Below are 18,885 nucleotides of genomic sequence, written 5' to 3' on the forward strand. Positions count from 1 at the left end.
GAATCCTATGGGCTGATGAAGCTTACAGAGTGGGCAATGCTCAGCTCCAAAAAGCTGCAGAAATTAGTGGCATGCCATTCTGGTGCAAGTGGCTGTTTTCCAGTTTCCAAAATATCCCTCCTTATGTCACGGTAAAAAAGTGTAAAAACAGAAAGTGGTTTAGCAAGTAGGAACATTGCAATTCAAAATAGAATCAGAGAGGATTAGAGCAAATACCCAGACTGTTCTAACTTGTGTTTACGGCCCAAATACTGTACCAGTTCCTGTTATTTTCAGGGCTTTCTTCCTGTGTTGTAACGTTCTCTCTGGGATTAAACTTGGCCCATACAACATGTGACTCATCCGACTGCAAGTCCTCAGGCATGTGCTGCAGGTTTGGTTGCTGCTCATCACTGACAACCCATCCTACAACCTCAGAGCCCAGTGCAACACGTTACACTGGGGCTTTTGCTGAAGGGGCAGGAAGAAAATGACAGCATCTGCCTAACGCTAATTTTTCACGCTTAATTAAGGACGTCAAAGCAGGGTGGGGGGGGAAAAATAAAAGCAAGTGAGTGTTTAATGATTTCGGAGGAACATGAGCCCATTTTGTAGTCAGTGTGCACCCTTGCAGCCAGGAATTTCAGGTTAAAACTTTGTTGCTATGGAACTCATGTTATCTGCAGCATGGAGCGCTGCTGATGGCCAAGCTAATCCCAGGAGGCACTCCTCTGCCTTCACTGATGGAAAACAGATTCATTGCTTTCAGGTTTGCCTTTCATTCTACCTGACTTTCTGCGTTCCAGAAGATAACTCCTTTTTCTGTTCCTGTCTCTGATTAGTTCTTCGTGTTACCTCTACACGACTTGATCATTCAGTACTGAACCCAACCTGCTGGTCTTCGTTCTCCTTCTGCAACCTGCACCAGCACTCCACCAAAACTCCCTTCTGATACACTATTGTCTTCAGAGTTAGTGTGAAATTCACCATGAGCTCAATTTTAGCTGTAATGAGGCACAAGATGTAGCAGAAGCTAATTGAAAGAATGAGAATTCAAAGAACGGAAAGAGGGGAAAAATCAACTATGCAGAAGTAATGGATTTGTGAGCCTAGCAACAGGCTACGAGGTTTCCTAGCTCTTAATTATCACTTCATATCACAATTAGCAAAGGTCTTCCAATAGAAAAAGATGTATATATGTATATATATGTATAAAACCACTTCCATTGACTGAATGCTGAATATCTCACCTGAAAGCAGATCCCCCCAAGGTTGTTTGCCAGTGAGAAGGAACAACCATGAACTGGGAAAGCAGCTTCTGTTGTCTGGTTCAGAGAAAGGACTTCACCAGTACTGGCAGATCCTGAAAACGAAGGAAAATCTCATTCAGTAGTGGAATTAGATGTGATGGGAGGGCATGGTGGGAGGAAGTTCTGCACACTAAGCTGGGAGGAAGCATTGGACACCATGTTGTGAAGAAGCATTGACATGCCTGGGGGATGGAAGGCCTGATGTAGGGATGCAGACAGGCTGCCTGATTGGGCTGAGGCCAACTTTAAAACCAATCCCATGACCACAACGTAGGAATTAAAGACACTTAACCAGAATTATGGAAAATAAACATTCATACCTTCCGTGCTGCTGGGCTGCTGTCAGACACTGGTTTATTCCTTCTCTCTCAGCCAACATTCACCTACATGGGACAAAAAGAATTTAAACTCCAATGTTACATCTAATGACTTAACAACACTTTCTAAACAGAGCTGAATCTCTTAAATAGACACTTTGTGCTATAACACTGAACGATGGGGCTGGCAGAGCTGGTCTGTATTCTGAATTGAAATGTAAGAAATAAGTAAAAAAAGCTGTAACAGCAAAAGTTTGAGGTCTGCCAAAGTTGATTAACTCCCAAATCCCATCTGTGAGGGATGCAGCTCCTGCAGTGCCAGCAGTGCAGCACTGTTGTACAAATATGATTCAGAACACTGTACAAATATTCATCACTTGATTTCCCTAATAACCAAGGCAGGTAGGGGGATCACTAAGACTATTCCTGATTTTACATGATGTCCAGCATCAAGTGTTAAGGACGGAGCTGCAAATATGATATCAGGGCCCAAACTCCTCATCTTCTGTCACCTTTTAGACCAAACAGCCTTTGATGGTGTCCCAGAGGGGAAAATACAAACAGAACCTCTGCTTAGGCTTCTTCTTTCTACCTATAGCAGAGCTCCATGTAGGGAAAGATTGCAATCACATGGGACCAAGATGTTCAACACATCAAAATCCATCAGCTCCAATGCCTTCAGTGAAGCTATGCCAAATTTACATCAGTTGATGGTGTGACCTATATAACAAAAACTTGCTTGAAGCAGCTAAGGAATATAGTCCTGATTTATTCCAAATACATTATATTTAACGCTGTCACTTCTCTCTTTCATGCCAACATGCAAGAGCAGGAGACAGACACATTTGGATCCTCTCAGCTGGGAATCGTGTTCTTGCAGCACTTCTAGATGATGCACATACTGTCTCTATTTGTGTTCACCCTTTCAGATGGCATGCTGCCCATGAAAGAAGCTGATTAGCGCTTGCCCTGGGCTATCAAGGCAAGGCAATAGCATGTTTAGATCAGCAAACTGCATAACAATATAAATGTCATTTCTTCTACTAGAAGCTTTGGCAATATTTGCATCTTGTACTTCGTTGCATGTATGTGCCAAAAAGAAACCCAAGGACACACAAGAAAGACAGGCATGGGATTCGCCAGCCCTCCCCATTGCCAAAACATGCTGTACAGCAGTGGGTGCCTCATTAATCCCCAAAGACCATCTCCTGGGTGTCAGATTGTATGTAACACGAGCACTGCTGGTACATATACATATAGCCTTTTTTGTTCAGCCAGGCTCACAAGCAGAAAATGAACCACAAGCAGTGTGTCTGGCACAGTTCAAGACACGATCTGTACACTTGCCCAGAAAAGATGGCATTCAGCCTAAACAGAATAGCCCTGGGTGGTCACTGGTGGGTTGTGCAACATCTCTGCTGCTGGGGCAAACTGTAGCAATACCTAGCAGATACAATGGAGAATGGGCTGAGGACACTGAGTGTGGGACACTACTGGAGTGCAAGCCAGGCCTCTAATGGCCTGGCACTCATTAGGGTTTGATTGTTACTGGAGACCTATATGACATGAAATGATGGTCTCACTCCAATTCCTGGTGAGCAAATGTCAGCACCATTATCACAGTGAGCATCCATCTTAGCCATCTTACCAAAGAAGCCGAGGGCTGAATGGGAAGAAAGGCTGATCTATGTCTCATTGTCAGTGCAGGGGGCTTTCCAGGACAGAGCTGGGGTGAACTAGCAGGGTTTGGAACTGCTGCCTTCCCAAGTCCTACTGAATTGTGCCGCAGACAGGATGGGATACAATAAGATACGATGCAGCGAAGATGTAGCAGAAGGGAGACAATGCAGACAAAGGCAGGAAAGGTGATTCTGTGCATAGGCAGAAGATTGTAACAGAATGAAATACTAAGCGGACAGCAGAATGATACCCCCAGACCACATTGTAAATACATAACTCACCAGGACGCTGTAGCAAATACAAGGAATATGCTCTGCAGTTTGCCTGTTGTTCATCCAGGCTCTCATCACTCTGGGGTACCCCAACAGTTTCATTGCACAAGGGCCTAAAGACCACAGCATGGACTGCAGGAGCACAGAGTGACCCTCTAAGCTTTGTAAAGCAGTTACAAATTACACTTATACTGGATATTTGAAACAATTTCCCATTGCCTGTACACTGATCAACCTGTTTCCAAAGCGTTTGATGGATCAGTTTGGGGTTTGATCACATACTGTGTCAATACTGGGTCTATTTATGACATGTATGTTTAAGATGATAAACAGGGCAGGTTTTGCAATGGTAATGTGGAAGATGAGAAGAACCCAAACAAAGAATCCCATTTACATAGCTATGTTTTGGACCAGGCCCACTGCGAATCTGAAGACAGAATAAGAAGCAGGATGGCTACTCCCTCCCAGTAAATATGCAAAGTTCTCACATACAATGGAAACAGTTTTACACTGATGTAGATCACGGTCCATGGATAATCAGCCCACTATTCACTTCCCCAGCTTTGCGGAAGCGTAATCAGGAAAGCATTATGAAGAAAAACCTGCCCTGCAGGGATAGACTTGCTTTAATAATGTTTATGACTTGTCCATATTGTATTTATGTCTGGAAGTTGATTTCCTGCGTTTTCCCACCCTTCCCCCAACTCTCAGCCCCAAAGACAATCTGCAAGCTGAACCCTCCCCTAGGATAAATGGGGGAAGCTCCACCACTCTGATGGACAACACTCTGCTTCTGCAAGCTCAACATCAGACACAGAAATAATGTGATTTTACCAAACACAAAGGTCAGAGCTCACCTTCCCCTGAAGTGCATGGCCAAAAAACAAGCCCACGTTTCACATATTAACAGATCAGGATTGCAAGCGCAACACTATGATTCTACTGTGTTGGCTGCTGGCTCGAGATCCAGGCAATAGAAGGCAATAATAAAAGAAAATGATATAAAGCTCCCCCAGTACCTGCCAAGCTCACCATTTTTATTGAGCCTTACAAATGTGCCATCAGTACCAACTCTTCTACAGCCATCAATCTTAGTCGCCCAAATCCATCTCAGAACAAACCCCAGAGAGGAACCAATCAGCAGAGCAATTGCAGGAAAACAGAGAGAGATTCGTTTCGTTTGTGTGCTCTCAGACTCATCCCTCAGGCAGAAATTTGCTGGGTTTGCTTCTGCTATTCCACTCTGCTTTCACTGCTCATTTCTGGCAAACCTGCCTCAAACTTCCCCATTTCCTGATGCTTTCCAAAGCTACCAAATCTTGAAGCCTGCTTTGGCTGCACGGTCAAAAAAGCCCCTGAAATCTACACGGTTCCTTTTTTATTTACCTTTTCTATCTTTGCTTATTCTCCACAAAGGAAAGTAACCCAACCTCAGTTTAAACCTGGCTGGAAACAAAAACCCTCTCAATTCCTCTTCATTATAAATGGATTGTCAATGTGTTAAATAAATCAGTGAAAATGGAAATCCAAAAATAAATAGCCATCCTGTCGTTGCTATGACAACTCAAATTTTTTACCTGGACAGAGATTCTATGTTTCACAGTCAGCGATGGTTGAAAAAGAGGGTCACATCTTTTTTTCCCTATCCTGGCTCACATCACCACCTACCCCCATGTAATAAAAGGGATTATTTAGGGTTACTTTTTAGCAAAGGAGGGAAGATCAAAGGGAGGAGCTGTTTTTCATTCTGGATAGGAGAGATACATTCATACACATTCACAACAACACAGCCCAGAAAGGACAGAGAGCACAAACACTACAGCAGCACTGCAAAGGCTCTGAGCTGCCCTTGCTGACACCAGACAGAGCTGGAATGACCAGAGGATCCCTTGGCCAGTGCAGGGAAGCCAAAGGATCATAAAGGTTGGAAAGGACCACTTAGATCATCCAGTCTGACCACTGAAGTCACTCGGAGCTCCTTGGCTGGGTTCTATTGTGATAAGTGGGTGACTTTGGGTCCCATGTCTGGGCACTGCATTATGTTCCATCATCTCTGGGCTGGCAAACATGTCTGTAAAGCAGCCTCTCCTCCATCCCAAGATGAAACAGAAAAGCCTCTAAAAAGTTCCAAAATTCAAAATGCCACTTTAAAAAAGTTAAAATCTCTCAAAATTGTGTCTCTTTGGTATGTTTCCATTGGCCATTTCCTTCACGGTAATAAGATGAGTTTTCCAACCAACATTGTCATGAACAAAATATCTTCATCCATTTGAAGTTTGGTAACCTGTTTTCAAAAAGCCATTTAGAACTGGGAGCGGTGGGAGCAGCACAACAGAAATTCTCCATCAGCCACCAAGAAGAGATTCTTTCAAGAAGAGAAAATGGCTTAATTAATCCCTATAAACATCTAAAGGCAATAAAATGTTATGGAGAACCTGAAACATGCACAATAACCCTGTCAGAGAAAGGCTAGATTTTCACAACCATGCAACTCATACCTGGCCACATTAGGCATTTTTTACAGCCAAATCTTTGCTGGTTTTCAAGCAGCCCAAGTCTGTACCCGGCTCCTCTTGTTTTACACAGATACACACACCCACATACGCACACACATTGGGATTGTGCGAGTGCTCTCAACAAATATGGGTGTTTGCATCCTGGCTTGCCCAAAAAGCAAAGCAGACTGTTCAAGCAGCAGCCGGTGAAAGCGAGCATTCAATTCTGCTCAGAGGCTCATTTTCCTCTAAATGGGCCTCTCAGACTCGGTGACAACTCTTCTCTGCCTGAGAAAAAAAACACTGGAATATATGAAAAAAAAAAAAAAAAGAACCTATTTTCCAGTGCAAAGTAATCCCCGCTCCATTGCCATGGCACCAGACATCCGTCTCTTTCTTCCATTGACCAGACGAGGTCCTCCTCAGCCCCTTTGCTTCTTTAAAACCATTTTTTTTCTGGTCGTTTTGTTCGTGTGTGTGTGTGTGCGCGCGCCTGAATTTGTTTCCTTGGGAGGGAAAGGAGTCATTAAAGTATTAATTTAGGTTGATTGATTCTTCGGGGACAGAAGAGGGATGTGGGGCTTTGTAATCTCTGGCATGATCTGAAAACAGAGCCTCTTCAGCGTGATACAATATGGAAATAATAAAAGGAAGACGCAGCTTGCCCTGCAGATAGCGCAGTGCACCGCTGCAAGGCGAATCTCTTCCATGAACTTTGTGATTTCTTCAGAGCGCGGTGAATATTCATGAAATGAAGGAGTACAATGCCACCTCTTTTGGCTACAGAGCAGCTTACATAGGATGGAATCATCCTGAAACGCCCTTCGCCATGGAAGCGGCTGAAAACCTGCCTGTGTGCTGCAGCAAAACGTATTAAACAGGAGCAAAAGAAAGAAAGAAGAAAAGCAGCCACCAAATCACCCAAGGCAGCACCCCAGCTCTGCCCACATTTCTGGATGCCCATCCAACCCCTTTGAGCTACAGGAATGAACTAACAGCCCTTCCAGTGCTGAGAAAGCACCGGGTCGTGACTCAGCAGCTCCTGCTTTGCTGCAGTAGATGATTGGATTGGTTAATTTTAAAAGATGTATCTGATTCCATCTGATTCCATCCTCGTGTTTCTAGGAAGCCACATGGGGGGGTGATGCTGCGGTGCCTTCTCAGCACTGATTCAGCACCTCGGCAGGATGGGGGTGCAGGGAAGGAACCCCCTCATGCAGCTCTTTGTGATGATTACTCTGCAAAGGAGAAAGGATCTGGTTTTACCAATGGGTTTGGGGGGGGGGAAACAAGAAAAAATTCCTCTCTTGCAGAAGGATTCATCTTTGGCTGAAACTTATTTACATGGCTCTTATTAATGAATAATTCTAACTGACCATCCCAGGTGCTTTCCCCTCCTTGTCAAAAGACAGATGGCTCAGAATCACCTACTGCCGCGGTCCACCTTTTTCATTTCATAATAAAATAATAATAATAATAAATCACATCAATTTTCTCTGGCATCCTCAGGCCGGTGCAGGAGGAGGCAGAGCAAGGCAGCAAACGTAAACGCAGTGCACGCCCAGACTGCGCCGCCGACGCGCACGCGCCAGCACACAGACACACACACACTGCATTGATTCCCCACGGCTCCTGCAGTCTGATCAATTCTGCATTCAGAGCAGACCTGGAGTGAATTTATTACACTTCGGAAACTTTTTAGCAAAAGGAGAGATGGATCCATTATGGCACAGCCCAGGGCTTCCATCAGACGTCTCCTGCAGCCCCCAGCTCCCGCCCCTTTTTGCACTGCTTCCCCCAGGGTAGGAGGAGGGCACCTGATTTAAGAGCTGAATGGCCAATATTAGGGGTCACCCTAGTGCTGCTGGTGTCGTGGCATTTCCCAGGGGCTCTGTCTGGCATGGAGGCCCCATTCTGCTGCACTAACTTCAGTATTTAGATTGCAAGATGCTGTAAGAGGGGAGAGGAAAGGAGAAACGGGGAAGTAAGGTGACTGAAAGCGCACAGCAACAAAACCAACTCACACTGAGCACAAACCATTTATCATCCCACCATCCACCATCATCTCCTACCCAAAACCAAGAGGATTCCTTCCTCGGTCACACAGCACAGCACTGCCTTGCCACATTCTGGCTGCTTTACCTTTGACATCCCATACGAGTCCGCTCCCACTCCACTAAGAGAAACACAAGTCTTCCCCCATTGACAGCTGTGAAACTAGCTTCTACCTGGCACATCCCTGCAGGACAGGAGACAGAAGAAGCCAAAAGAAACCTTCTTCCATGACAGGGCTCCGTTTCAGGCTCAGGACTGGTAAGACCCTGGGAAATAGGAGAGATGTTCCTATTCCAGGAAACTCTGGTCTCCAAGAAGGTTCTCCAGCTCATTCTGCATACAACAGTGGCTTCTGCACCCACGCTCAAGCCCTTCTGCCAAGTGCAGTCAGGAATTACATTAATGGAGCCCAGGAGAAGGAAGGAGAGAGAAGACTTCATCTCATCACTCGATGTGGAAAGGAGGGAGAGCAATAAGGGAATGCTACTGCCTTAAGGTGGGGGGCACTGTGAGCTCTCTCTTTGCCTTCAGTTCTCGTTCAATTTAAATCCAGTTTGTAATTCAATACCTTCCCCAGAATATTTTCCTGCCTCCTTTAAAACGTCTGGGTAGAGGTTATGAACTCCAATGTGATTACTGCTGCAAAAGAAAGAGGAATACGGCGGAGCAAGATAGCAGATATTAGACAATTAGTCAGGAACATGTCTTTAGCTCCATGACCTTTATGATTAGATTCGGTTTCTGGAAGATGAAGCTCCGATACGGATATAAAGTTGGCTGCTTGCCTCTACCTCTGCTTTGAGCCAAAGAAAATCTCAGTACCTACACCCAGAAAAACACCGCAATTCCCCAGCCCAGAAGTTTTGATCCTAATCTCCCTTTTCATTTTCTCACCACCACATTTGCTCTTGGCCAATGACACCGTCCATGCCAGAAGCATCGGGCACCTGAAGTGAATTCCTTTTCCCTGCTGTCTGCTCGTGCACAACCCCTCCTGAGGATGCTGTGAGAAGCAGAGCTCTCAGCTGCCTGCTACCCATCGGGATTTGTATCCAGACAAACAGAATCAGAACGGCAGCGTTTCACACCTCGTCTTCTCGCAGGCACCAACGGCGATGCCAGGTGCCAGACAGGGGAGAACCAATCTCCTCCATTGTCAGCCCCGAAAATCACGCTAAAAATAGAGGACATCAGATTTAGCTGAGCTGCATCCGGCTGCAAATTCACTGCAGCAAACGGGTTACGGCGGGGTGAATGTGATCCACGGAGGAATTACACCGTGCTGAGTAATTCCAACCAGGTCTTTCAGCGGGATCATGGAAACGAGACCAACTGCAATCACATTTGCCAAAGCCCCATTGTCTGGGCTGGTCTGCAATGCTTCCACCGCAGCCAATTCCACGGGCTGCCAGAAGAGGGGGATCACATACAGGGCTGACCGAAAGGGGAGTTTTGCCACCGCAACCAGTTCTCCTTTAACAGGTTTTTATTATTACTATTATTTAATACATTTGATTCCGCCCTCCCCCACTCCAATTTCCAATGGCAGAAAAGCAGAAGGAAAAAGAAAACCCTCTTTTCCAAAGCTCTCCACACCAAGGGGACAAAGCTGCAGGCAGCAGGGTAAGGTGATAACACTAATTGATTGCGGTTCAAGCAGGAATAATGTGGTCTTACATCAAGCCACGCTAAATTAAATCAAACTTGAAATATTTGGTTCCTGAGACAAATAAATAATGGGAAGAAGAAAAAAAGAGAAGGAATAATAATGAAAAATAATGGGGCTCCTAGAAGCTTTCATGGACCTCATTGAGGTTGCACGCAAAGTTGCAGGGAAGCAGGGCAATGCTGGGAAGCAGAGACTGCCTATAGGGGCAGAGATCAGACATAATGGAGAGAACAGCAATCCAGCACATGGAAGGCACTGAGCAGAAACTGTGCCCTTACCACCTGAAGCACAGACCTCTCCAACCACACAAGCGGTTGAACTCCTGAGATACACAATCAGAGCCTAAAGAAACCGTACTACACCAGCACAAGCCCTGAGCTCCTTATGAAGAGCCACCAGCACACAGCAGAGATGTGTTGATGTGTTCAGCCCTTCATGCACCTCCAGCCCCTGCCTGATCTGCTCCCATTTCACCAACCCACACATGCCAGGACACCACAGCAGCCCAATCCCTGCTTTTTAAAACACCCCAAATGTTCACTGTGGTAGCACACCCACTTAAGACATTGAAAGAGTCACAATCAGATGACACAGAGGGTCTCCATGCTGGTTTACAGTGATGCACAATGTTAGAAGAGCAAGAATGCACAACTAGGAGAGACTGGCACCAGGGGTGGATTAGGAGCCTGAATCCCATAGGCTGCCATGCAAATCTCTGTCATAATCCTTGGCTGCTTCCCCTTCCCTACCGATGCAGCACACCTCCATGCCCCAAATGTGAACCCCTCATGCATTACGGGCCGATTCTCTGCTGATAGAAGGGAATGATGCTGGTTTACTCAAGGCGAAACCCACCTGCTTCCCAAAACAGAGCTCTCAACACCAAGAATCACAGAATTGTAGGGATTAGAAGGGACTCCTTTGCAGGAGAAAGAAGCTGCTGTCAGACCAAACCCAGACAGACCCCTGGGGTGAAGGGGAGGAAAAGCAAAGCCAGCGGTGCTGGGAGCACTGGGGCAGGCAGCCGGGAGCCCAGGCAGGACAGGGCACACCCAGTAACCCCGAACAATCGGATGAGCAATCTTTGTCATGAACAAAAGACATCTGCTGAGTAAAACAGGGATTGACTCGGAGCAAGGACAAAGCCAGACGGTATCACATGACGCGCCAGTCTGTTCCAGCAAGATGCCAGGGTCAACGGCAACTAATGCACCCAATAAGTCAAGAGGAATCAATAATGCTAAACAACCCAGCCTCTTCTGTTTGAAGCAAATCAGTGCAAATGCAGTTAAAACGTGCTGCGTGCTCTGCACAGCGCAGACCGAGATGTGATTGAAACCCATCATGTGACACGGCCAGTGCTGGCGGCCCGAGGTTCCTACAGCTGCAGCAAAATGTCTCTGCTGGCTCCATGCGTGCACAGGGCAGGTTTGAATAGGGGTTTGTTATCCGTCTATTTTAGAGCCCTGAAATGGGAGGAGAGCTGGGAGGCACTGGGGTTTTAAAAGCACATACACATCACCCACGCAAAGAGGCTGTTTAATAACAAACCCCACTTCCCAACCACCCCCTCACCGTTAAAGTGCATCCCAGCTTCCAAATGCCGTCTGTGCGTTTGTGTGTGTGTAACATGCAAAGAAATGCATGCTCACCTAAAGCATCCAGCAACGAGCAGCCCACGGGGCGGATGTTACAAGCAGAAACAAGTGTCCCTTCCTACAGCAGAGGGTTAAAACTGGGTGGGCTGTAAGGTTCCATAATACCCCCCTCCTTGCTTTGGTTCCAAGTGGGGAGGACACCCCTCAGGGCAGCAAAGCTCAGCTCCTTACCCACTGACTTCTCTTGACCGCCTATTACTCAGCACAATGATTGCACTTCTGTATATTGAAAAGAAAAAAAATTAACATTGATTTTCCCTTATTGAATCTCACAAAGCTGCGGAATCATTTCTAAAGTTTATTCAGTTTTGGTTTTTTGGGGGGGCTTTTTTTAACTAGATTTTCCTTCTAAGAACACTCGATCCAGGTGAGAAAACTGCCAAGAACACAACATTTAAAAGCTCCAGTTCTTGGGTTTTTTAACAGAACTACTGCTATTACTGAAGGCTGCAGAGTGCATCTTTCTGGCCACTCTCAGCTGTTCCTGGAACTATAATGTGAATTTTATTGTTCATTTCCTTTATAAATTCTAAGAGGAAAAGTGCTTGTATTACAATACAAGGAGGACTACTTGAGTCTCCTATCAGTTCCAGAAACCTTCTGGGCTGCAGCACAGTGTGAGTGTAAGAGGTTAGATGGCACAGCCCTGTATGGAGAACCACAATCCAACATGCATGAATGAATTCTACCCAACTCAGATCAAGAAATACAGGAATGGGAGGCGATGCAAAGGGAGGCAGCTCTCCTCAGCAATCCACATCTAGGAAAGTGATTGAATAGAAGTAATCAAAGAGCAACAAAATGGCATCACAGCACACATCTCCACTTCCCCTGTTTTCTCTCTCACAGCCATCTAAGTGCTTCGTTTAACCTGCTCCTAAGTGCTGCCGTGGAGGAAAAGGCAAAGTTTTATGCAAGTAAAAATGACTCATCACTTAATAGGAGGCTCAGAATCCCAGTCAGCAAATAAAAGTAACCTTGGTAACTTAGATAAGCAACAAAACCGTGAGTAAAGAGGAGTTCACATTAAAAAAGCCAGTGCAGAAAACACATGTGAGGTTACCATGCCAGAAAGTCAGGCCTTGGCTGCAAGGAGCTCCCAGCCCAATGCACGGCCCTGCTGCCATCACAGCACCCAGCACTAAGACACAAACCCCTGCAGCTCTCTGTGGGAGAGGGCATGTGGATGATGGAGCACTGCTGCCATGAGCAAGGGGCAGGAAGTGATGAGATTTCCCCCATTGGATTCCTATTTCCCCATCCTCTCAAATATCACAGTGTGTTGCTGGCTTTGGTCATTTACACACAGTCCTCCGTCCCAGGAGCAGCTGCAATCCAGGACACGCAGGTAGAGGAAAGCAGATAATGCCTCTCCACACTCCAGACATAACAAGGCACAAAACACCACACAGCAGATTTATACAGCAGGAGAAGGGAAGGAATTAGGAAAGCTAATACCAAAGAGGCCCCAGTGCTACTTGGAGCTCTGCAAAGCAGCTGGGTGAAGGATGAATAGGACCAAGCAGCAATATTACTGTTATTATTTATTATATAACATCTCAGATTGCTGCATTTTCAATTCACCAACAACCACCTCCCGGCGCACTTACACTGTCACTCCGTTCTTATGCTGCCCTAGTTTTCCAGCTTTCTTCTATCTAGGTAAATATACGTGCCCCATCTCTGAAGCAGCCGAGTACCTATTATATCCTGCTGTTTCTCCCTTGCACTTATCCTATTATGCTATTACAGCTGGTGCAGGGTCGTGTGTTTTCTATTTTGTGACATAATATTGTGGGCCCAATTCCACCATCACTAATACAGTATATAATAAGGGTGAGAGGAGCAGGAGTGCTGGTAAGAGCTCTTCATGTGGCAGGAGTCAGGGCTACAAATGGTGAGGCTGCTATCACACGGCAGGAACCAGGATCTGCTCATTCCCACAGACACTGTTATGCCTTCCATCTATATATAAATTACCATTTTATGTCTGAAGACAGCACCGACCTAAAATAACAACCACAGCCAGTTAATATGTGCAAACAGACACGACTTGGATGTGTATCAGTGTAACCCCTCCCTCTCTGCCCTCGGAGCAAAGGATAATATTATTCCAGTTCTGTTCTCAGCCCCTTCCACTCCTGCAATGGGAAGCACGTGACCAGCAAAGCAGAGCACAAGCAGTGCCAGCAGGATGGGGGTCATCCTCCTCTCCTAGACTTCATGCAGAGGAATTTTTGTGAACTTCTGTTCTTAAAATCTCCACTGATGTTGTTGGAACAAATTCTCAGTGACCCTCAAGGATGCTCTGCTGTGGTCAGTGGGTCCAGGAGGAGTTTGCTGGGCTGGTGTCCACCAATGTCCATGAGGGCTTTGAGCATACACCCCTTGGACAGCTGGGGACAGTGTGAATTTCAGCTCAGTGACAGCCCTGTAGGATGTGGGTGGAGGAAAGTTGATCAAGAGCTCAATAAGACTGGATGCTCATTTACTGAGCTGTGTACCAATGATGAGCTTGGAAAGTGATGGGAATTAACTGCCATTAATTAAAATCACCTTCTGAGCTAAAGCATATACATGCCTATAAGAATAAAGTAGGTTCCTAAGCCCCTTTCTCAAAGTGTTGCTTCAGAGATATGCCTGCAGTCCCATAGAAAAGCCACTGCTGTGCTACCACGGCCACAGCCTGAGTGCTGCAACTCCAGCCTTGGGAACAAGAGCAACAGACCTGGACCGAGGCTGACATCACGGAAAAGGAAGAACGAGCTCATTTTATCCTATTTAAAGCTACAAAATGACTGCAAAATAGCATAATTATCGATTAGTTAAGGCCTTTTGTCAAAATCTTCTTTTTTTAATGTGGAATATAATGAGAATATAAATGATATTATAAGTATTATGGTGAATACGTATCTTCTGTTATGGTTATAGTGAAAGTCTCCTGCTTATCAGCAAAAAAAGAAGAGATATGCAAGTTGATGAAGAGCAAATTCTGCTTTTGGGTTCTTTCTCCATCTCTGACTTTTGGACAGGCTGCTCTAATCCACCTCAGTGATACAGGGCAGGGAAATATAGCAGTGAGGCCAGTTTGTCATCCTGAAGAATACGGGAGCTACTGAACCTAAGGGGACCAGAAGAGCATTAGAAGAAGACCAGTGAGAAAGGAAAGGAGGGATATTTGTGGTACTCAAGGGCTTTAGCTCAAGTCAGCCCCATCCCTAAACTCACAGGATTATCTGCACTGAGATTATTCTGTCAACTAAATAAAATAATAAGAAAGCCCTTCATAACTTCAGCTAAATGCTAAGTGAATTAACCACCCTCTGCCTGGACCAGACCAACTTGGGGAACAGGCTGAGGAGCTCCCGTATTTCTTCCTGTGGCCAGACTCGAAGCCTAAACCAAAATGTGGTTCCACTCTCTAGGAAAACTCAGCAGTTAATGAATGCTGTTGACCTGATAATGACTTTCCTGGCATAGCTGAAATAGGCTTACTGACTAAGAGTGATGCAAAATGCAGTATCAGTTTACTGAGTACTATTCCAATGAGTGCAGTGGGTTTTAAACTAATGAGATTATCACAGTGAGCTCACTTTTGTCTATCTGCCGTGCCATTTGGTGGCTGACTCCAGCCAGCAGCTTCTTGTTTAGAGGGTGAAAACCCCACTGTAAATAAGTAGATATGGGATAATCCACACATTAGAAAGAGCTTGATCCAAATTCCATTGGAGTTCCCTGAAAGACTCCTACCAGCTTGCTGGCTGTTGGATCAGCATCCAGAAATTAAACCCTTCTCATTTAAGACTCTTTGGGAAGTGAAGATTGCCTCTTACTGAGCACACTGCATTTGACCAAGATTTGACTGCTGTAAAAGTTACTAAATCTCATCAGCTGTTATTTTATCCAGAACAATCCTATCAACATATGGAGGTAGAGACTGTCTTGTTCAACAGTTCTTGTGGCAAGCACAGCCATCTAAAACTGAGGAGCAAAGCATGGAGACTGCCCTTTAGGTGAAGGACTTTGTAATAGCACAACGAGGAATGTATAAAACTCCTGCTTGTTTGAAGAGCAGAAATGTGAAACCCACTGCCTTACATATTCCTTTCCAATCAGTCTGATAACCTTGCTTTATACTCTGTAATAGAGAATCCCACTGAATGGGAACAATATTACAGTGAGGAACAAGGCAGTGAGAGATTAGAATCAGGTTTACTGCTTCTCTTGTCATAAAATCAGTTAGCATCATAGTTGACACCCGTATTAACAGTGGATTAGCTCACAAACACATTAAGTCACTTTTTCTTCTTGTGTCAGCCCGTAATGTCACAGGAATGGAATAATGTTAACATCTCATAAGCTTTTATCTACAAATGCGCATCTTGGGACTTTGGGGTTTGGTAATTTATCATAGCTACCTTGTCCAGCTACCCTGGGACACCAAAAGTACTTGGGATCTCCACAAGTAACCCAGTCATTCTATACAGTGTGAGGTCCAAGATCAACAGCCAAGACAGACCCCATTGCTTTGAGATTCGGGCACTCAAGGGATACACAATACACACTGACCAAAACACTACACCCTTCTCCAAACAGCAGACCCTGGCTTGGGGCATTCACAGTTCACCTTCCACTAATTGTAGTGACTACAACCTTGGCCAGAACACAGAAGTAATTATAACTTGATCTAGAGATGGGAGATTTGGGCTAAGTCTCCATTTAGCATCACTGTGTCACACATCTGAGCTAACTCCAAAAGAACTATTATGCCTATATATCTCAGCACCACTCCAGGGAGAGAGATCAGCTCAGGTCCTCAAAAGTCTAAAGCCACTTTAACGTGGCATAATTACCCTCTGCACCAGCCAGGCTGGTCCAGCTTTGAGTATGTGAACTAGCCTGTCTGCAGTTTGCTCTCCTTGCATTACCCACTGAGCAGAGTAGCCAGCTGGTGAGTTCAGGGGCCAGATCCAGTTCATGAGGCAGAAAATCTGGTCCCTGGGGAGGCTGGCTGATCAACAGGCCAGCCAGGCTAGTATTTCTGTGCGCCTGCTTAAGTGCGTGAAAGGGCAGGACACAGGTCAGCAGCACTTATTAAGTTGCCAGTAAATCGGGACACACATCAGACACATACCAGTGGGTTACACAAACACATGTTTACAGAGCTCGACTCATATGTCATATTTCAGCAGCTTCAACCAGACCATCCTCGTGAGCACAGAAACACCAGTGCAGAACTATCATGCAGCATTACAGACTAATTGGGTGCACAGCCAGCCCCCATATGATCCATACATTAAAGGAGAAATTAGCATTTGATGTCTGTTTCAAATTGTAAGCAGCCCCGCTGCAATTAATCACAGCTCGGTTGACAAAGCGCACTGCACTGAGATGACAACATGCATTCTGGGAAACTAACGCTGTCATCTTCAGCCACAACAAGTTTATTTTAAACCTCAGAACAATGAAGGTTTGTCACCGAGTCCCTTGTCTGATCCATTCCACAAACACAGCTTTATAACCAAGTAAGAAGCAGATGGCCCAAAGGATCATTTACCGAGGTTTAGATTTCACCATCACCTTCTGGAAGGAAGCTTCCAAACCAGGGACCTGAGTCCTCAAAGCAAGTAATGTTGTGTCAGTGACTGAAAGCACTTGCACAAAGGGCAGAGGGTATATTATGCTATGGTGTGTTACCTGTCTATGCACATTTAATTGCTGAACATTCACAACATGGCATTTATAAAACTATATACTGGACCAATTACTACTTATAGGATAGATTAGGTGGATGAGACCTCAGGAGGTCTCCAGTCCAACCTCCTGCTCAATGCAGCTTTGAGTCAAGCCAAGTTACTCAAGACTTCATTCAGTTTCTTGTTCAATCCATTGTTTCCAGCAAGCTATAATCCTCTGCTGGTAATCATCACCACCATTTGATTCCCATTGCTTGCTGGGTGTTGCTGAATCTTAATGCCAACTGGGCATTTCTCTGAGCTACAGCTTGTATCTGAATTATTATTTTTCACCATCCACCTATTAGTTATGCAGAATTCAACATGTATAACAAAGGCAAATGAAATCACTTGACATGAAGTCCTAACTCAAGCACTTAAACAGCTTATTTCTCAACAAACCAAATGAAACGAGAAAGTTAAATGAGGGAAGAAAAGCTTGAACTGGCCACTGAACTTTAGAAAGATGACTGCACAATCAGCAGGAACAAAAAGAACAGGCCAGGACCTACAAGGTGAGATGCGGCTCCCATTAGACCTCATTCTCTCCTCAAACAATGGATGAAAAACCAAAGGAACAAGTGGCAGTTAGAAACACAACTCATGTATTGCCCTTTTTAAACCTAAAACACACCCAGACCAAGATATAACCATTACAGTCAAAGCCCATATCAAGAAACCAAGTAAGTGTCCATGATTTTCAGCACAGGCACATTTCCACAATGACTAGTAGAGTTCAGAGCCACTGTAGCAAGCACCTGGCTACACTTCAAGCATAAAAATGAAACTGAAGCTAGGCCACAAATAGTTTTCCTTCCAAAATCACCTTGTGGCACCAAAAATGATGTTCTGAAATCCGAATTAAGACCAACAACTGAACATATGAGGCAGTTCTGACACAATATGAAATAGAGTCATTGCCCTGAACTAGAAAGAAAGCAACAACTGTTAAAGAAAACCATTCTTGCTCAATGCTGTCACATGAAAGTCTTCTGTTGTGCTTACAGACTAAGGGCTGTCAAAGCCCCGTCTTTGTTAAATCAAGTCACATGTTTTGAATAAGGAAGAATGAAATTCACCAATACAAAACTCTCAACCTCAGGGAAGACCAGACCAAGCAGGACAGAGTCCCTAATTGTTTTGGACAGGAACTTCCATCTGCCTTGCATCTTGCCACTGAAGCGGATCTCCAGCTGATGCTGAACATTGTGGCAGTTTTCATCAGTTTTCCCCTTACGCTTTCTGTATTTACAACTGTTTCAACAGACATAGTTAACCACAGATCTGCGCTGATTTACTGAAAACCAACATAATCTTATCCATTAGCAGAATAATTGTCTGACTGGTCTTTCACTCCACACCTCTCACCCAGCTTTCCATGGCTTAATGAGTCCCTTCAAGCAGGCTTTTCCCAGTGGAAGTTCATGCATTCTTCCATGTCTTATTTTAGATGCTTCCTCTTTCAGTAGGTTTTAACCAACCTATTTTTCTACCTACTAAGCTGAAATCACTTTGCTCCTGCTGAATAATATCTAATATTACATCCAACCACATGGAAACCAGCAACATCCCCCAGGGAAGGTGCTACCCATGTTAAGGAAGGTTTATCTGGACACAAAATGTGTTCTGATGACTTGTAAACCTCAAAAGGTTGGCAAAAGTAACGAGTTCTATAACCAGTGCCTGGAAGTGGTATTGTGCTACCTACGTATGTC

General features: G+C 45.0%; 1 protein-coding gene across 7 annotated transcripts in view; it reads right to left on the reverse strand.

Annotated features, from left to right (window-relative positions):
- Positions 1-18,885, reverse strand: part of LOC107324204 (uncharacterized) — a 123,549-nt gene that overhangs the window by 74,232 nt on the left and 30,432 nt on the right. For all 7 annotated transcript variants that reach the window (XR_014938263.1, XR_014938259.1, XR_014938255.1 and 4 more), the window contains exons 4-5: positions 1,610-1,672; positions 1,230-1,342 (exon numbers count right to left, since the gene is read on the reverse strand). The gene's annotated coding sequence lies outside the window, so the exon portion shown is untranslated. The remainder of the gene's footprint in view (positions 1-1,229; positions 1,343-1,609; positions 1,673-18,885) is intronic.

The sequence above is a fragment of the Coturnix japonica genome, chromosome 34, assembly GCF_054131305.1.
Source record: "Coturnix japonica strain WE chromosome 34, WE-NBRP24, whole genome shotgun sequence".
Taxonomy (NCBI): Eukaryota; Metazoa; Chordata; class Aves; order Galliformes; family Phasianidae; genus Coturnix; species Coturnix japonica.